Genomic DNA, 17,490 nt, shown 5'->3' with positions numbered 1-17,490 from the left:
ACGACAGTATTATTATATGACAAAATACTGGGATGGCATGAAAAAGGTAATGAAAGCATTGTGTATTTTGCTACAAAAATATTCCCAAATCGACTATTAATGACAAGTGCCTTCGTGATCTAATCCCTTAATCAGAAACGGGAATTCCATTTTGCAACAGGTAAAAAAAACCTTGGCTATACTTCTCCCTGACCTATGAAGTAATCTTATTACCTTTTTGGCACTGTTACATTATTGGACATGCATTAAATGTCTGTGGGTCTGTTTATTTTGGTTAATTAGATGTCCGAAAATACAAGCGAAATTGTCAAAAGGCCTAAATTACCAAATGGTACTACAGCATTGGGTACCAACATGGTTGCAGTCTTCGCATTATCAGCTTGCAGTAGTGGTACCATAAACACGTTTCATCTATCTCGTTTCAAACACCCAATATATATAAATGCCAATACGGTAACTGAGTATAGCTATCAGGAATTTCTTCCTCTTCTGGGATCAGAAAAATTTGATCTGAGCAGCCTTTGTTCCAAAATTTTTTTACACGAAATGCTCTCTCTCCAACGAATTATCACCAGTTGGTATACGTGCGCATAATCACACAAAATGCCCTGGGGTTCGGGCACCGAGTTCGCCCGCTCTCCAAGTGTGTACGGACAGAAGCAGGTCGAATTTACCCGTCTAGATCTCACTGCCACTTTTGAATGCCAACTTAAATTTGCAATTCAGGATAAGGAAATGGTTTATATGCCGCCCGTGGAAACAAAACGGTAAATATTAATAGTTGCGTTAGTCTGCGTTAGTTAATTTTTAGGTTATGAAATGGTTGTGTACAGATATGCTGGTAGCTGACATGTACTTCAAGTATTTGGCAAAATAAAGCTTCATATATTTACAATGGTTTTATAAAAAGATTATCATGAGATTATACTCAGTATTACAATTAGTACACCAGAGCTTGGTCCTAGTTAAATGGGTAAAAAAGATTAAAAATATTACACCGAATCAAAATCATTTAAACATCGTGCACGTGTAGGTTTTTACTTATTCCTGTACACTTTGAAACCTTAGTATGGAAAAATCATTGGATGTTAATTTCTAATTCGTCATCTGTTAAACATGACTCCATTTCAATAAAGTGATAAAGCACTGTCTTATGGAAATCCTATTTCATCAAAAGAGGTCAAATTTATAATAAATATGAAGTGTCAACTGGCCATCAATTTAGTAGCCGTCAGTGGTGGAGAGTGGAAAAATTGAGACGCCTTAGAGACAAATCTTGTATCTAAAGGAGTTTGGTTTAGCAGAGGAAAATTGTCGTCATAACATAATTATCGGGAACATATTGAAACTCAATTTTGAATTTTTCAAACGAACCTAATAGAAACCGCATCACAGCGCTGTACTGCTAATTTAGATACAATGTTCTTTTTATAAATGTGCAACATCGGAAAAAGTCAATGACAAAGTTTTTTAAGGACTTTCTGACAGCCAGTGCGGATAAAAACATAAAGCTAGTTTAACAATTGTGGGGTGACCAAAAAAATCAAATTTAGAAATTAAAAAGATCAAAATTTTGCCTTGTAGTGTTTACCACTGATAAGTTTTGTAAAGAAAAGGCAAAGAAAAAAGGAACAATGTCTAAAAATACTAATATAGGAAAACATTAATAAGAGGCAATTCCAAGACTGTTGGACGTTCTTTAAATCCCTGCATGGTAGACCAAAAATATTTAGCGTTCCTTTCAAGAGTATTACACTTTAAAATATACCTTGAAATCCCTTTGCAAAAGAAGTAGAAATTTTCGGTGCGTCTTCATTTACACTGTTATCTTTCTTTTCATATCTGTCAAAAGAGTGCAGTCAGTACCTTCTTCAACTGTCTCACGGATTTATGGTGGCTTGACAGGCAACGATTCTTTAAAAAGCGTTGCCCGCCAAGCCACCAGCAGTTTTAATACCAAGCGAGACATTTCATGGAATGTTCATTACTTTCACCATCATGTTGTTGCATGCGACGAACGTTACCTCCCCCTTCTCTTTGTACTTCTTTGTTATTTTGCCATTTTCCCCCATGGCTCCCTGTCTCGAACTATGACACTGAGTAATAATTATTATCAAGTAATATATCACATTTAACATTCAATGGCAAGTTATTGTAATTTTTCAAAATAAGTGTTCCTAATGCATACCTTCATTATTCCTTCATTAAGTGCCTCTGCAGTTTTCTGGCCTTTTCTCAATCGTTTGTCTTGTTGACAGTACTGAACCCTAAACCACGAGTATACTCAGAACAAAAATCAGCCACAAATCTAAGCCGTCTTAGGTTACAATCTATACAAAGAACATGTACATGCATTCCATTTCAGAGTCACTATAACCGACTTTAAGGAATCTAAATGACATTGTGTAATGATCTTCGAAACGGACTTACGTTATTCTTTCAAGTCATTTTAATCACTAACAAGTGCCTTTCCTTTCTCAAAACCTGTTTAAAAGTTCGAAAATTACATGCATTATCTATAGCGGCAACGGCCTAACTAGGGTCTAACTGTCAGGCACGGGGTTCAGAGGTGGTAGCATTACCACCCCCTTGCCTGACAGTGAGGGCGAGTCTGTGTGTGTGAGGGGGGGGGGTCAAACTAGCTTTTAGGCATCTTGTGTAGGAATATAAATTAATTGCAATTCTAAATGGTTGACTATGGGCAAATGGGGCTAGAGCCCCCCACCCTATAGGTTATCTCATAGTTACACCAAATTTAGCTTACAAATATAGAATTGATACGAGGACTGAACGATTCTAGCTCTGAAGACTTATATCAAGTAAACCAGGCCTCACAAAATGAAAATTATGTAAAGCTTCTTAATTTAACTGACTAAAACGGAAGAAGGGTTCTCTTTTCTTCCTGTTTTTGTTATCCTTTTCATTGGAGCATCTGCGGATGTGCTTTCAGTTCAATTGCACAGTGACGGAGTTCCAATTTTTCATGTGATGCAAAATGATAACCACAACTACAAAAGATGACTCCCTGTGACAGGACAACAGTAAGATGGGAGACAACGTTGAATTCAGAAATGCTGGAATTGTACGAAAGCAGAAAGTTTAGAACTACTTTTCCGCTGAACATAACCATGAAAAAGCTACCGGGGGTAGTTTTATTTTATTCTTCAAATTTGCAATTTATTTATGGCTCCCATAACATATGTAGGGGGGCACAATTCTTGAGTTTAGGAATCTTTATTTTCATTCTTTCCATCGAATTCTTCTGCTCGGCCTTTTTTCAACTACCCTTGTAATAATTTTGGTACGTGTTCAGACGTCAACCGATTAGGTCTACAGGCGTCACCAGTGGCTTTGTGGTTTTAGCCAATCATTTCGATATAAAGGAGTCGCTGGTTGGGATTTTGTAACATAAACTCTTTTTAAAGTGTGATTTCGCTCCATAGCAAATCGGTGTACCCAAACAAGAAGGTCTTTTACCTTTAATCCCGTTTCAAATGTCGTGCTTATGCTGTGTCGAAAAGCACGGCGTAAGCACAGCAGTTTTAAACGTCGAACTTAATTTAAAAATCCTGGTCAAACTTAAATAAATCCAACGTTGCAGACCAGTACAGCACGACATGTAATTTTGCGATTTTTCGGCCTGAGTCACAAAGGAAACGAATTTAGCTTGGACGAGCACTACTAGTACTGTTATCTCAAAATATTCGAGGCCATTTTATTCTTTTGTGGTTCCCGGCGATCTTGCAGTGACCTCTCAAAAATTTTATCACCTGGGTACACAGTCCGATATCATTTCGGAGTATTTTTCCGACATTTAGTTTCAAAGGCCACCTTTGAGTTTATCTTATCTTATATCAAGCAGGAACTTGAAAGAGAAATGGTGTAACTGAAACCCCAGTCTCCCCAGAGCTCTGTCTAGCAATCTGCTCCGTGCGTTTCCAGAAAAGTCCATTTTAGTCGCCATATTTGTTGATGCATTTGTCGATGATTATTTCTCAACACTACTACACTTTGTGAACATGAACATTCTTAATTATCAACGATGTTTAAGACCAATTTCGAATAGAAATTGTATTCGACTTGGCAGTAGCACGACGTCTGAAACCACACGGTGCTTCTGCCGTACTTAATGGCATGGCGACCCTGCAGAGCAAAAATCCTCTGCCGTGCCGAAATCAATTTGCCGAGCCAAATTTGTTTCAAACATCGTGCCCACGCGACGCCAAATACAAAAGTCAAGTTGAATTTTACTCGATACAACATAAGCATGTCGTTTGAGCCTTGAGATCTTTTGTGCATGGTTTGGACTCCCCGAAGGCATTTCCGATTTATTGTGGGAGGGGGGTCCCACGTACGATGTCTTCCGCCCTCTAACAAAACGAAGCATGACACGTTAATATGTCAATCGCAGAACTAAAGAGTATTCTCAAACGAGTTCATACTTTTTCCCGGAGCAAATAAGGAAAATTGTGTGTCTTCATCCGGCGACAAGTGGTTAACAACATGTGAAACACTTAGATTTGCTTCCTGTAAACAGGGGAAAAAGTTTATGATTCACTGCAAGGGAAACTCACTCTGATTACAAACATGAGAAACAAAAATAAATAGGGAAACACAGATTAGTTGTATTTTTGCACCAGAGTTGCATAATCAAACAAGATGAATACATGTATTTCTTTTTCCCCTGTTAGAAGCCATAAATATCTGGATATTTATGGCTTCTAACAGGGGAAAAAGAAATTGTGATTATGCAACTCTGGTATAAATAAAGAAGCTAAAATATATTATTTACGCGAGGTTCATTTTTTCTACCACTTACTACAAATGTGATACACATATATTGTTAAACAATGTGAGATAAAATTTCATTTCTCAACAAAAAACAATGAATTTTTAATGATATTGAACGGAAATATGATTAATCAAATTTAATATGAAAACATAAACACCTAAACTTAAAATATGTGATTTGAAGTTTTGGTGTCTTTTCCATCTTTATATATAGATTTTTGAAATTATTTTTTAACACCAACAAGAAAAGAGATCTTAAATGCGTCGTTCTTTCAAAGTGTTAAGTATTAAGCATTAACTTCTACACCTGCCTTGACTTGGTTTAACTGTAGCCAGTCTGGTTTTATGTAGTAAAATCAGTCCTGTAAAAGAAGTTTCACATCAACGATGAATTACAGTGATATGTGAGTATACTTTGCTTGTTCAGTTGTACAAGTATTGCTTTTACTTGCTTTCAATAATATTTATTTTTTCTCATCTGCAAATTTGCTTATATGTTTATCATTTTAGTTCTCTTAACCCTAAAAGGGCCGGGTTATTTTGACCCATCTTACAGACAGCCAGGGCAAATTCCGCCAGTAAGAACTAGGCTCTGCCTCATTTGATTTTTTTTTTAAACCTAGCATGCATGTGGTAAACACACCCCTTACCATTACAAATGTGAAGTTTTAACAAGTAACAAATAATGTACAGTGCAGTCTAAGCTCTTACTGAGACATGAAGACGCGATGCCAATTGCTAATCATTATTATCAAGTCTTTTGGTCAGGTAACGTCTGTACCATAGGACCAGTTCTGCAAAAAGTACCCCAAATGTAATCAACTAAATATAGTTATAATGAGAACGCCTTCACTTTTATTCTGCCCATCCTTACCCCTTATGAAGTTACGTTCAATTTGAGTGCCATATTAGTAATTAAACAGTGATATTTCCGGTGCTTTTAGCCTTTTTAATATCTTTCCTGGGACTTACCTTCAAAAATGATGTTACATCACCTTGCCACGTACCCTGTGGTAGTCGTCAACGCTGCATTGGGGTAGAATGATGCGTAAAAATTAAATTGTGCAAGGTTTTACGATGCAGCATTCATTCCAAACCCGAATCAATGATAGTAGAGAAATAAAGGGCAAAACTTGGAAAGGGACCCAAAGGCAGGACATGATTTATACATAAGTGCCAGTTGTTACTTTACACAATAAGCATCTAGTTCTATAAACATTCCAAAGCTTACATCTCAATGTTTGTCACAAGGTTTTGAGACGGAAAAGACAGATTTGTCACCGATGGCATTAAATATGAAATGATATTAAACACTGAAACCGATGCCAAACGAAAAGCGAGGCCCACAAAATCCTGATTAAGTATGAAACATCCTGTATTGCACCATTCTTTTTTCGTATGTATTCTGCTTCAAATAAAAGATACAACTCCTGCCTGAAAGGCTGGCCTGCGTTCTGAAGGGACAAAGAACAAGCAAATGATGTATCACAGAAATAGCAGACTGGATCTTGTGCAGTAATTACGTCATGCAGAACGTGATCTAGCAGATGGGTTTGTTTGATTTGGCGCCGTCTGCAGTTAACTCTAACTGTCATAGTCATGGGTGCGAATTACGTACACATACCGTCGTGCAGGTAATAATTTGTGTCTCTGTTGTTCGGAGTGTGTGACAATTTTTTTGGTTTAGTTTTGTTTTGTTGGTGTGGTTTAGTTTGGTTTCGTTTTGTTTTTAATACTCCACTAACCGTTTTAATGGTCCTCATTTCTGTGTGTGGCAAAACAGGCACGCACTATTGGTTGTATAGTAATCGTTGGGGGCGCCAGAGGCACTTGATGTGCACTGAAGTGTGCGCCTGTCAATTTTGGAGCAGTGTTTAGTGATTCCTCTTGTAGTAAGGCTCACGGGCGTTCCTAGGAAGGGTGTAAAGCTCTTTCAAGCGAGACAAACCGTTCGCCATGTGGCGTATCGCGTCGACGGGAGGATGAAGGGGATGGTAATGATTCATTTAGGGATGGAAAGATTGCCGAATGGAAATGCAATTTTAAGAAAAATGTCTGCTCCCCAAAAGACCTGGATACGCCAATACATGTTGCCAAGACATTAACAGCGGAATGGGTTTTAATTCCGAGGTGTTTTTCAAGCAAAATGGTGATTTATTCATTTTTTCTCTTTTCGTTTCTTTGACGACTTTTTTTTATTCTTACCTGTTCCTTTTATTTTCCCCTCATGCTTTCCTTTCGCGGCGCCCACAGCGAGGCCCGCGGTTTTTTTTTTACCTCAAAGCATTTTTTAGTACGCGCCATTTGCCTCGAGAATGAACTTGGAAACTAGTACATTTTCGGACTGCTTTGTTCACAAGAAAGGTATCACATAGGTCAAAAGGCAATTAAAATACATAACTTAAAACTACATTGACCTGCTTGTGCGTGGAATGATTATTGTGCTAAGCCATGGGCGAAATCAACCGAAAACAAGGAAAAAACATGTAACTGTTATGTGGGTCGGGAGCTGCAACAGTGAAAGAACTAATACTACCTGCAGGTAGGTCTGTGCAGCCCTGCACAGAACAATTAACATAGACATAGGCAAATAACAAACACTATGCCGTGATTCAGAAAAATAATGGCTCCCAAGGGAGGTAATCAAAATTATGACCAGACACGCCAGAGAGACAAATTTACATGAACAATGTGCTGTCTCTGGATTTTGGAAGACTAAGTTTAATTTAAAGAAATATAGAGACGTGTACAACGTTTACAAGTTGAATGTGGCATGAGCATTGAGTATATATCCAATTCATTTTCGTAAGTCACAGTTTGGAAGCATGCTAAATAACCTTCGCAAAGCAGAATTGTGTGCAATAACTGAAGTAATGATGTCCTATTGAGGAAATAAACAATAATTGCTTCAGTTAATTCAATTTTTACGATATTTCAGGCTTTGAATTGCAGGGATTGCCTTTTCTAATATTTTAAATAATCTTGATCGACTTGCATCGGTTTAACTGATTTGTTTTGGGGGGATTTTTAAAAAAAAATTTATATCAGTTCGAAGTAATACGTGATTATGTGATTCGAAGTCAGGTTAGCGTAGTGGTTTTCTCCTCACCTTCCATCTCTGCGGACCGGGTTCGAATCTAGACCAAGTCCACACGTGGATTGGGGCTTTAGTCCCTGCGTAATAATGTGGGTTTTACACGAAATATTCCTCTGGGGCTCTGAGGTTTTAATTCCACCTCTAAAACTATAACTGCTTCGCGCTGTCTCCTCTCTATTAGTTTCTTCAGGCTTATGAGCTACAGAGCTTAGGGCGCTTTGTGGAATCCTTGGTGTCATTACCAGATATGATTAATAACAATAAAGGTACATTTTACTATGTTAGGAAAGAAAATAAATTAAATTAGAGGAAGTGGTTGTTTGCAACAACCACAGAGCTTTTTTCGGATTTCGAGTGGTTTAGCATGTAATTGTATTATGATTATGAGTTGTGTTCATGGACAAGCAGCTGGAGTAAGAGTGCACACCTGATATGAAGTCAGTCTCATGGAGAAAAGTGCCAAAGACTGGCTGTTTAAAAATGTACAAAACCGACAGGGAAAAATAAAAATACAAAAATAAATAAAAAAAAAATCACAGAATGACGTCATCAGGACGTCATCAGTCTGCAATAATTCTTGTATCAGGGTCTTTGTTTGGTGTAACTTTGTTACAAGTTACCAAAATGGTGGTTTGAATCGTGTATAAAGTCATGGGAAAAATGATTATTGAAAATCAACAATAAAGCAGATGATGACGTAATTTGGAATAATTTTTTATCGAGGACCCTGTTGGCTATCACTTTGATGACGATCAAACATCCAGGCGTTACCAAAATGGTGGCTTTAAATTGTGCACAAAGTTAATGGGTCGAAATAAATATTGAAAACTAAATAATAAATCAGATAATGACGTCATCACGATGACATCTATTTGAAAAAAAATTCTTGTATCAGGGTCTCTCTTGGTTGGCTGTAACTTTGATAGCGATCAAACATCGCGAAGTTACCAAAACGGTGCTTTGAAAACATATACAAGGTCAATGGGCCTTAAACACATGCAGCAAACTGCTCCTTTAAGTTCATGTCACGTGATTTGCACTTAAACTGGAAAAGTTTTATGAAATATTACTTGATATTTTGACTCTTTGGTATATTTCAATTGCAAAAAACAGGATTTCTCATTTGTGGTAATCTTGAGCCGAAGATAAAGACTACTTAAGTAGAAAAAACGTGTACGAAACCTATTGAGAAAAAGGTCAGCTTTATTCTCATGTCACGTGACCTCCGATGATGCCATTTTAACGGTTTTGTCCTGGGATCTGCTGTCCATGGTGGACTACCCGTGTACATAAATGGAATAAATCGGATTGACCAGAGTGCCGAAAACTGGCTGTTGAAAAACGTGCACAAAACCTAAGGGCCACATTCAATGTCCAAATTTGTTTTAAAATAGGTTATAATGTCATTCCGACTTCACAAATTGTGCAAAATTCTTTTTTTCAGGGTCTTTGTTGGCTGTAGTTTTGATGACGATCAAACATAAGGAAGTTACCAAGGGGTGGTTTGAAAACGTGTACAAAGTCAATTGGCTGAAATAAATATTGAAAAATCAATTTAAAAAATCATGACGTCATCCTTTTGCAATAGTTATCGTTTCAGGGTCTTTGTTGGGTTTTACATTGATAACAATCAAACATGGCAAAGTTACCATAATGGTGGCTTGGAAACATGTACAAAGTCAATGGCCTAAAACACGTCTAGCCCACTGTTCTGTGTTGGTATAATTTACATAACGTTACCGCGTGCGATGACCGATGTTCTTACAGAAAATATTCATATAATAATCCAAAATCAACATGTGTTATATGGTGTAATCTCCAATCTATCCAGCAAACTATATTGATTCTTTGCTTGTGATCATTGCCTCTCAGGTAGTTATAATTATTAGAAAACAATACCTTCCCGAGAAGCCGATGGGTCTGTTTGTGTTTTGTTAAAAGTTCCAGGGGGCTAACGTAAAGCATACCGTCCATTACATATTGGGACCATGTGTACATGAAAGAGGCTTAACTTAGAAATGACCAACATAAATAATAGTTTTGTAATTTTTAAGTGATTTGGCATATAGAGATTGATAACGGTTTTTGGTACATGAAGTTGGATTGACATGTTGCACGAGTTATTCTTGTCCATGTTATAAATGTGTTCTTTAAGTGTATTTTATGGAGAGGCATGTCATATCAATCCACACTGAGAAAGATTTGATTAAAGGTCATGCATGCATATTAAGGAGTCACTGACCATGATGCATGTGCAAGGGCCTGGCTATGTGTTTATAGCTGTCACTTAGTGCCCGTAAATTCCAGGTGTACTGCTGGACTCATAATTTCAGTACATGTGTATGGAATGCCACTTGTGTATTGGAGTATAATTACTTCATAAGTTCGTTTATCTGTGAGAAGAGAGCATGTGTTCTTCGTTACATGTACATGAATGCTGTTAAATCTAACTATTTTCAGACAGAGAGGGCGCTCTTTATCATTAACAGTGACTTTCAGAATGTTGTCTCGCCACTGGGTGGCGGTGTTTACTTTATCACCAAACAATACCATCACGGCCGATTCCTTCCATTTTCCCAATGTAATTACCGCGCTTGTATCCAACCAGATTCCCTTTTCGTAATCATTGGCTGGGTGAGTTACCCAAATATTTCTTCGTATGATTATATAAGGATTGGTTTCAAGAGATTTATAAGCAATCTGTGGAGCGATTTAGGGGGATTTGGAGGGATTTCTATGGGATGGTTTTGTGAAAGTTAGGAAGTGTAATGTACATTCACATTGTGCATTATTATGTACTCATTGATTATAATCGCAGCTTAATTAATTAAGGACTCCTGAATACTAACTATTTGCTTGTTAATTAATATCCAACTATATTGTCTTTATATATAACGGTTTGCCCGTACCCAACGTATATTAATAAGCACTGTATGCTCAGTGCTTGTCCGAGAGCTTGCGAAAAAACCTCACAAGCTTACTCGAGTGGGACTCGAACCCACGACCTCCTGCTTACTAGTGCAGATGTCTTAACCACTCGACCACCGAGCTTGCCGGGGTCGGCTGGCCGGTCCGAGTCAAATGAAGCAGCGGGTACCGCGAACTATTTTCAAGATGTATTTTAAAAAAAAAAAAAAACTACATCTTGAATATATATTGTATTTCTCAGCATAAAGAAGTAAAGAAGAGGGAAAGAAAGCGGGGGGAGGAGAAAGACAAACAAAGACCCTTTACGAGAATCAAAACACAGAACACAAACCCTGACTCCGTGTGAATCATTTTTTATCAGCCAGCATTGATTTTCATTCAATCTCTGAGGTTGTCACCAATCAGCCACCTTACACAATCCCAACAAATACAGTGTTTGTTTTATTTGGCCCTCAGCCCCAGGCTTTCAGCTTTCATCTCCTGTTAGACCTCACCGCTGTTAGTGTGGCTAGGTTCAACTTTGGATTTCATATGTGAGGCAGCGCATCCAGCCTGAGTGGTGACTGTGGATGTACTGTGCAAGAACTACATATGCATGTGAAAGCACTGCATGTATGTACATGTACACAGTGGACTGTTCCTTGTGGACTTAGTAACTGCTGGACAGGTGTGGATGGTCTGAGGCTCAGTATTGGCTGCTCCTGGCTGGAGGGAGGCTCCACGCCGTGCAGTGTGATTGAACCGGTGAACTGAACATAACTGAAGACCTTTTCAGATTAAATGCAGGGTAGTGCTTGTGGTTGATGCAGGAGATCTCATACAAATTTAATACTCTACGATCGTATCCTTAATTGGTTGAGCTCAACTAGCATCTACTTGATGAAAGTTGTGTTGTAATAAAACCAAGAAGAGAAAGAGACAGTGCCTATTTGGCTTACACACGTATGCAGAAAAACTGCACCTTTAAATTTTCGCTCGAACTGAAAATAGTTATGAAATATTACTTGATATTGTGACTCCTGGGTATATTTCAAATCAAATAACAGAGCATAAACCATACAAATTCTCTGTCTTCTCGTATTAATCTTGAGCTGAAGTTCAGGACTACTCACTCGTAAGTGTTTAGTAGAAAAATGTGCACAAAACCTATTCAGAAAACTGCAGCTTTACCCTCATGTCACTGGACCCCCTGTTGACGTCATCATCACAATTTTATACAGGGACCCTCTCTAGGTGGTAGACTAAGAATATGACCTAAAATCTGCCAGCTCAAAACGTGTCCAAACCCTATGAAAAGAGTTAGATAATCAAAATTAAAGAATAAACCGCTCAATGAAGTTATCATGACGAATTGATTACAGGATCATCCTTGGATGAATATCTGAGTGCCCTCTGAGTCTGAAGTCTACCAGATTTAGTAAACTGTCAAAGTCGATTGGTATGAGAAAAACATGTAAAAACTCTATGGAAAAAGATAAATATTCAAAAATCAAGAAGAACTCACGCGATGATGGCATCAAAACGAATAGTTGTCTAAAGGTCTGCCAAGTTTGAAATAACTCGTATGTATCGAACAATCGAAGTCGACTGGTGAAGAAAAACATGTACAAACTCTACGGGAAAGAGTCAGAAAGAGTCAAAGAAAAAGTAGAACTCTGTGCGTTTGTCTCAGGGACGAAACACAGGAATGTTTCGTATTTTGAGGTTTTCAAACAACAAACAAACTGTCGAAGAAACCCATGTTAATAAACTTAAAAGGAAGTCTGTCCTGTTCACGTGCTGCAAGGTTTCAACCCAAGCAGACATGAAATCCACGAGATGTAGTGCTTTGAACAGCGAACCTTTAATGTCACGTGTTTGACACATGATGACGTCGTCATCATATAAGGCCAATGCTCGTCTAACGCACTCCTAAGATATCTGCAAAGTTTAAACTCAATCTGACATGTACTTCACGAGATATAGTGCTTTGAAGAGTGCACATTTAATGTCACGTGACTTGTCCCCATATGATGTCATCAACACATCAAGTTAATTTTTGTTTGAAGCACTCCCCTTAGTTTTGTGCAAGGTTTGAACCCAATCCGACATGCACAATACAAGATACAATAAAAACATTGGCGTTCCATATAATGCGATTTGCTATCAACACCAAGTGCTTGGCAATTTTCCAACTGCTGAGTATATGCCTTACGAACTGTGCGCTGACTATGCTACACGCAGATATTGCGCGTCCACGCACACAGTAGCCAAAGCACAGTATGGAATGGGATTTTCGAGTTCTCAAACATTACAAGGGGGGTTTTGTCATCGGCGATTCATCTGTGTGAAGAGGTTCACAAGTTGTGCACTTTATGCAGTTGACTTCAATGTTTTAGCTATCATGTAATGGACCAGTCATGCTTAAAACTGTTATGGTGGATTTGTTAGTGAATTTTGAAGAATAAAATGACGTTTTATCATAATTCAGGTCTGATGATGTTATCGGTCTTTAATCTCACACATGTTTTAAGTGAGTAAATGGTAAATATCATCATCTACATCAGTTTTCAGGCGATTCAATTACGTGACGTCATCAGTAGATGATTTGAAGAATACTATACCCAACCGACTAACAACGTTCAAACCAACTTGATACATACTACCAGTTTTAAACGATAAGCCCACTTCCGGTTTGACCGGAAGGAAGGGTCATGTGATTTCACCCGCGCTATTTGAATTGAAGACCCAATATTACTCTAGCACTCGCTGCAAATAGAATGCTGCGGGAGACCATGTTTGAGTTTTTAAGGATTTTAAGATTAACATAATATTTAAATATTCAAAAATTAACATATCATTTGGTGAGGTTATCATGACGTAATTATTTTAGTATTATCTTTGCATCAAGGTTTTGTTTTGTGTAACATTGATGAAAACTGAAGATCGCTAAGTTACCAAAATTGTCCCTTGAAAACATGTAGAAAGTCAATGGGCTGAAATAAATAATAACAATTCAGTTAATCATTTGATGACGTCAACTTGACGTCATTTTTCTATGCACATCTTTGTACTGAGGTTTTTCACTGATGTAACTTTGATGAAGATCCAAAGTTGCAAAAGGACCAAAGTTGATGGTGGAAAAAATGTGTTCAAAACAAATGGGCTTTTGGTCAGAAGAGAAAGAAGGAAGAAAAACTGAAGGACGTATATGCCTTAAGGACAGAGCCAATGGCTTTTTCGCATTGTCTTTTTTTTTTTAAAGAAAAGGGCATTGCTTCATTTGAAATACTACTGGTATCACATTTGGATTTCTCACTTCCTTCCATCTATCCAAGAGGTCCCAAAGTTTCCATCAATATTTTTGTAACCTCATCGATTGAATATTGGAAACCTTTCGGACATTAGGAGATATAACGAATTACAGTTTGCTATCTTTATATCATGCCACCTTGTCTATAACACTTCCCATTCTGGCTATCTACAAAATTTCAGCCCAAAAGACATGTAGTTCACGAGATAGAGGGCTGTAAAATATGTACCTTTAATATCACGTGACTAGTCACATGATGGAGTCCTTACCACATTAGTCAATGTTTGTCTAAAGCTCTTCCCTTTTAAGGTTATCTAAGATGTTTTGACATGTACCCCATGAGATATAGTGGTTTTAAGAGTGCATCTTTCATGTCACATGACTTGGCACATGATGACATCATCAGGAGACAAGTCACATGACATTAAAAGTGCACTACTTAAGGCCCTATATCTCCTGAAGCACATGTTCTATCTGGTTGAAGCTTTGCAGATAACTTAAAAGGGAGGTATTATATACGAAAAGTGACCTGATGTGATGATGCCTTAGTTGTTCAAATGTACAAAAGAATGCGAAAAAGCCCTCCGTTCTGTTGAAACCAGACAGATTAGCTCTCGCTGGCTTTTTCGCAACTTTGCCTTAGTAGTCGTTGATCGCCGTCAAACTTGCAACATGTACACACTAAGAAACAAAGATAATTCTGAATTATTTATGTCATGATGACATCATCACGTGATTCATCATTAAATTTTGAATATTTAAATATTCCGTTAAATTTATAAAAATCCATATAAAATCGGCCCTGGCCTCCCATAACATTCTGTTTGCAGCAAGTGCCACGATAAAATGCGGTCTTCAATTCATCTCGTGTTCGTTAAATCACGTGACCCTTCCTTCCCGTCGAAACCGGAAGTGGCCTTATTGTTTAAAAGTGGTAACAGATATCGAGTTGTTTTCAACGGTGTTAACCTGCTGGGGTATAGTATTTTTCAAATTATGTACTGATGACGTCACGTAATTGTCGAGTGCCCTCTAGCGACAGGTTAAAATTTCTGAAAAATGAATTTTGAATGGATGTCTGTGGCGAAGTTTGTCCGAATTGCATGAAAATTGATGTGCATGACCATCTTTACCCAGTCAACACGTGTGAGAAGTTTGGGGCTGATGACGTCATCGGACGGGAAGTTAATAATAAAAACTTCTTTTATTCTTCAAAATTCGGTAAAAAATCAACCATAAGCGTGAATTGTGCACGAGATCAGCTGCATGAAGTACACAACTGGTGTACTTTTTTACACACGTGAAGCGCCGCCGACAAAACCCCCTAAAATATAAATTGCCAACTCGAAAATCCCATTAGCATGCTGTGCATAAGCTACTGTGTACATGTGTGGACGCCCAATATCTGCCTGCAACATAGACAGCGCACAGTGCGTAGAACATTATCCTCGGGACTTGGCAAAATGCCGCCACGTGCTGCTGACCGCAGATCGCTTTGTATGGAACGTCAAAAGGGACAAATGTTTAAGATACCTAATTTCTTGCCTTTTCTGCGAAAAATATAATGTTTAGTATTGAATATTGTATTGTACATGTCTTATTGGGTTGAAACCCTGCAGGTAGTTAGGAAGGGACAGTTTTCAAATGAATATTGACCTCACGTGATGACAATACCAACAGCAGGCTAGTCACGTGACATTAAATAGTGCCTCATTTAAAATACTATATCTTTTGAAGTGCATATCCAAATTGGTTCAAATCTTGCAGATATCTTAAAAGGGAGTGCTTTACAGGAATTTTGACCTCATGTGATAATGACTTCATCAGGAAACAAGTCACGTGACATTAAAGGTGCACTCTTTAAGGCCCCATATTTCCTGAAGTACATGTCTGATCGGGTTCAAATCTTGCAGATATCTTGAAAAGGGAGTGCTTTAGAAGTATACTGACCTAGGAGACAAGTCACGAGACATGAAAGGTGCACTGTTTAAAGTCCAATATCTCCTGAAGTACATGTTCTATCAGGTTGAGACTTTGCAGATAGCTTAAAAGAGTGGTGTTATATACCAAAAAAGACTTGATGTCATGATGCCATGACTCATGATAGTTGTTCAAATGTACAAGAATGCGAAAAAGCCCTCTGTTCTGTTGGCAAACGGACAGATAAGCTCTCGTTTCTTCTTTTTTCTTCTGCTGCAAATCCCCTTTGTTTTGTACACGTTTTTTGTAGCCCCGATTTTATTCCTTTTGCAACCTTTGATGTTCATCAAACTTATACCAAGGAAGAACCCTAATGCATAGATGGTCCCTGAAATCTGACGTCATGATGACGTCATCAAGTGATTTATTATTGATTTGTACATATTTATTTTAGCCCATTGACTTTGCACAGGTTTTCAAGGCATAATTCAGGTTACTTTGCGATCCTCAATCGTCATCAAGGTTACAGCCGGCGAAGGTCATAATTCAAAACATTGCCTAAATAATGATGTCATAATGACGTCATCACCTCGTTTTATATTGATTTTTTAATGTTTAATTTTTTCCCATATGTTTTGTACACGTTTTTAACAGCCAGACCTCGATACCCTTTTAGGTCTGACTGGTTATATATTAGGTACTTGCTTTTAGCTAGAAAGAAAATCGTCACAATGACGTCATTATGTGTGACGTGACTAGACGTTTAATCTTTTAACTTCAAAGTCTCATATATCCTGAAGGAAATGTCCATTTGGGTTCAAATCTGGCAGATATCTTCAAAAGGGGTCGCTCTAGAGGAATAGTGACCTTACGTGACGATGACGTTATCAGGAGACAAGTCGTGTGACATTAAATGTAAACTCTTTAAGGCGCTATATCTCCTGAAGTAGATATCCGATTGGGTTCAAATTTTGCGGATATCTTGACTAACAGACAGGGGTTTAGATCTATTCCCAAGAAAATTTATTAAGACTGCATTCATACTCAAGGGACCACAGGTTACATAATCAGCTCATTCCGGCATTGAAACCATCGTGATATTGTCTGTGTCTGAAACTACGGAAGTCAAAAAATCTACAAGATCGTTGAGCAAACAGAGTAAAGATCCTCGCTTTTAATCGCCGATCCCGAGTGACGATCAAGATGGCGATCATCGATGTCCTTGTCGTGACGCAATCAACCAGGTCAATAGTAAACTTGACAAGATCCTGGAGACCCTTGCCACTGTGGAGGACAAGATATCCAACCTGGAGATCAAGCTTTCTGGTGTAAGTCACACCGTCTCCACTCATTATCAGGAAATCGGTGAACTGAAAACAAGCTTGAACCTGATTGGCGATAAACACCGGGAATTTATTTTCCTTAATAATTGTGCCGATGGTAATTACCGGTATATCTCTAA

At 38.0% G+C, this 17,490-nt stretch overlaps 1 protein-coding gene and 1 long non-coding RNA gene across 7 annotated transcripts in view; one reads left to right on the top strand and one right to left on the bottom strand.

Moving 5' to 3' along the window:
- The window catches only part of LOC110990465 (G protein-coupled receptor 54-like), a 218,528-nt gene that overhangs the window by 81,454 nt on the left and 119,584 nt on the right, over positions 1 to 17,490 (bottom strand). For 3 of the 6 annotated variants that reach the window (XM_087137223.1, XM_087137222.1, XM_087137225.1), the window contains exons 1-2: positions 6,023 to 6,263; positions 5,764 to 5,817 (exon numbers count right to left, since the gene is read on the bottom strand). The gene's annotated coding sequence lies outside the window, so the exon portion shown is untranslated. Of the gene's footprint in view, positions 1 to 5,763; positions 5,818 to 6,022; positions 6,264 to 17,490 lie in introns of those variants that run through there. The other 3 variants (XM_087137224.1, XM_087137221.1, XM_087137220.1) reach the window with 1 other exon arrangement.
- LOC110990464 (uncharacterized) lies at positions 10,259 to 13,281 on the top strand. Its single transcript, XR_002599839.2, has 2 exons — positions 10,259 to 10,522; positions 11,273 to 13,281. It is a non-coding gene; the product is annotated as an uncharacterized LOC110990464 (long non-coding RNA).

Source organism: Acanthaster planci, linkage group LG05, assembly GCF_054643075.1.
Source record: "Acanthaster planci isolate LZ-2023a linkage group LG05, COTS_SCS, whole genome shotgun sequence".
Classification (NCBI taxonomy): domain Eukaryota; kingdom Metazoa; phylum Echinodermata; class Asteroidea; order Valvatida; family Acanthasteridae; genus Acanthaster; species Acanthaster planci.
This window is presented reverse-complemented; position numbering and strand designations above follow the sequence as displayed.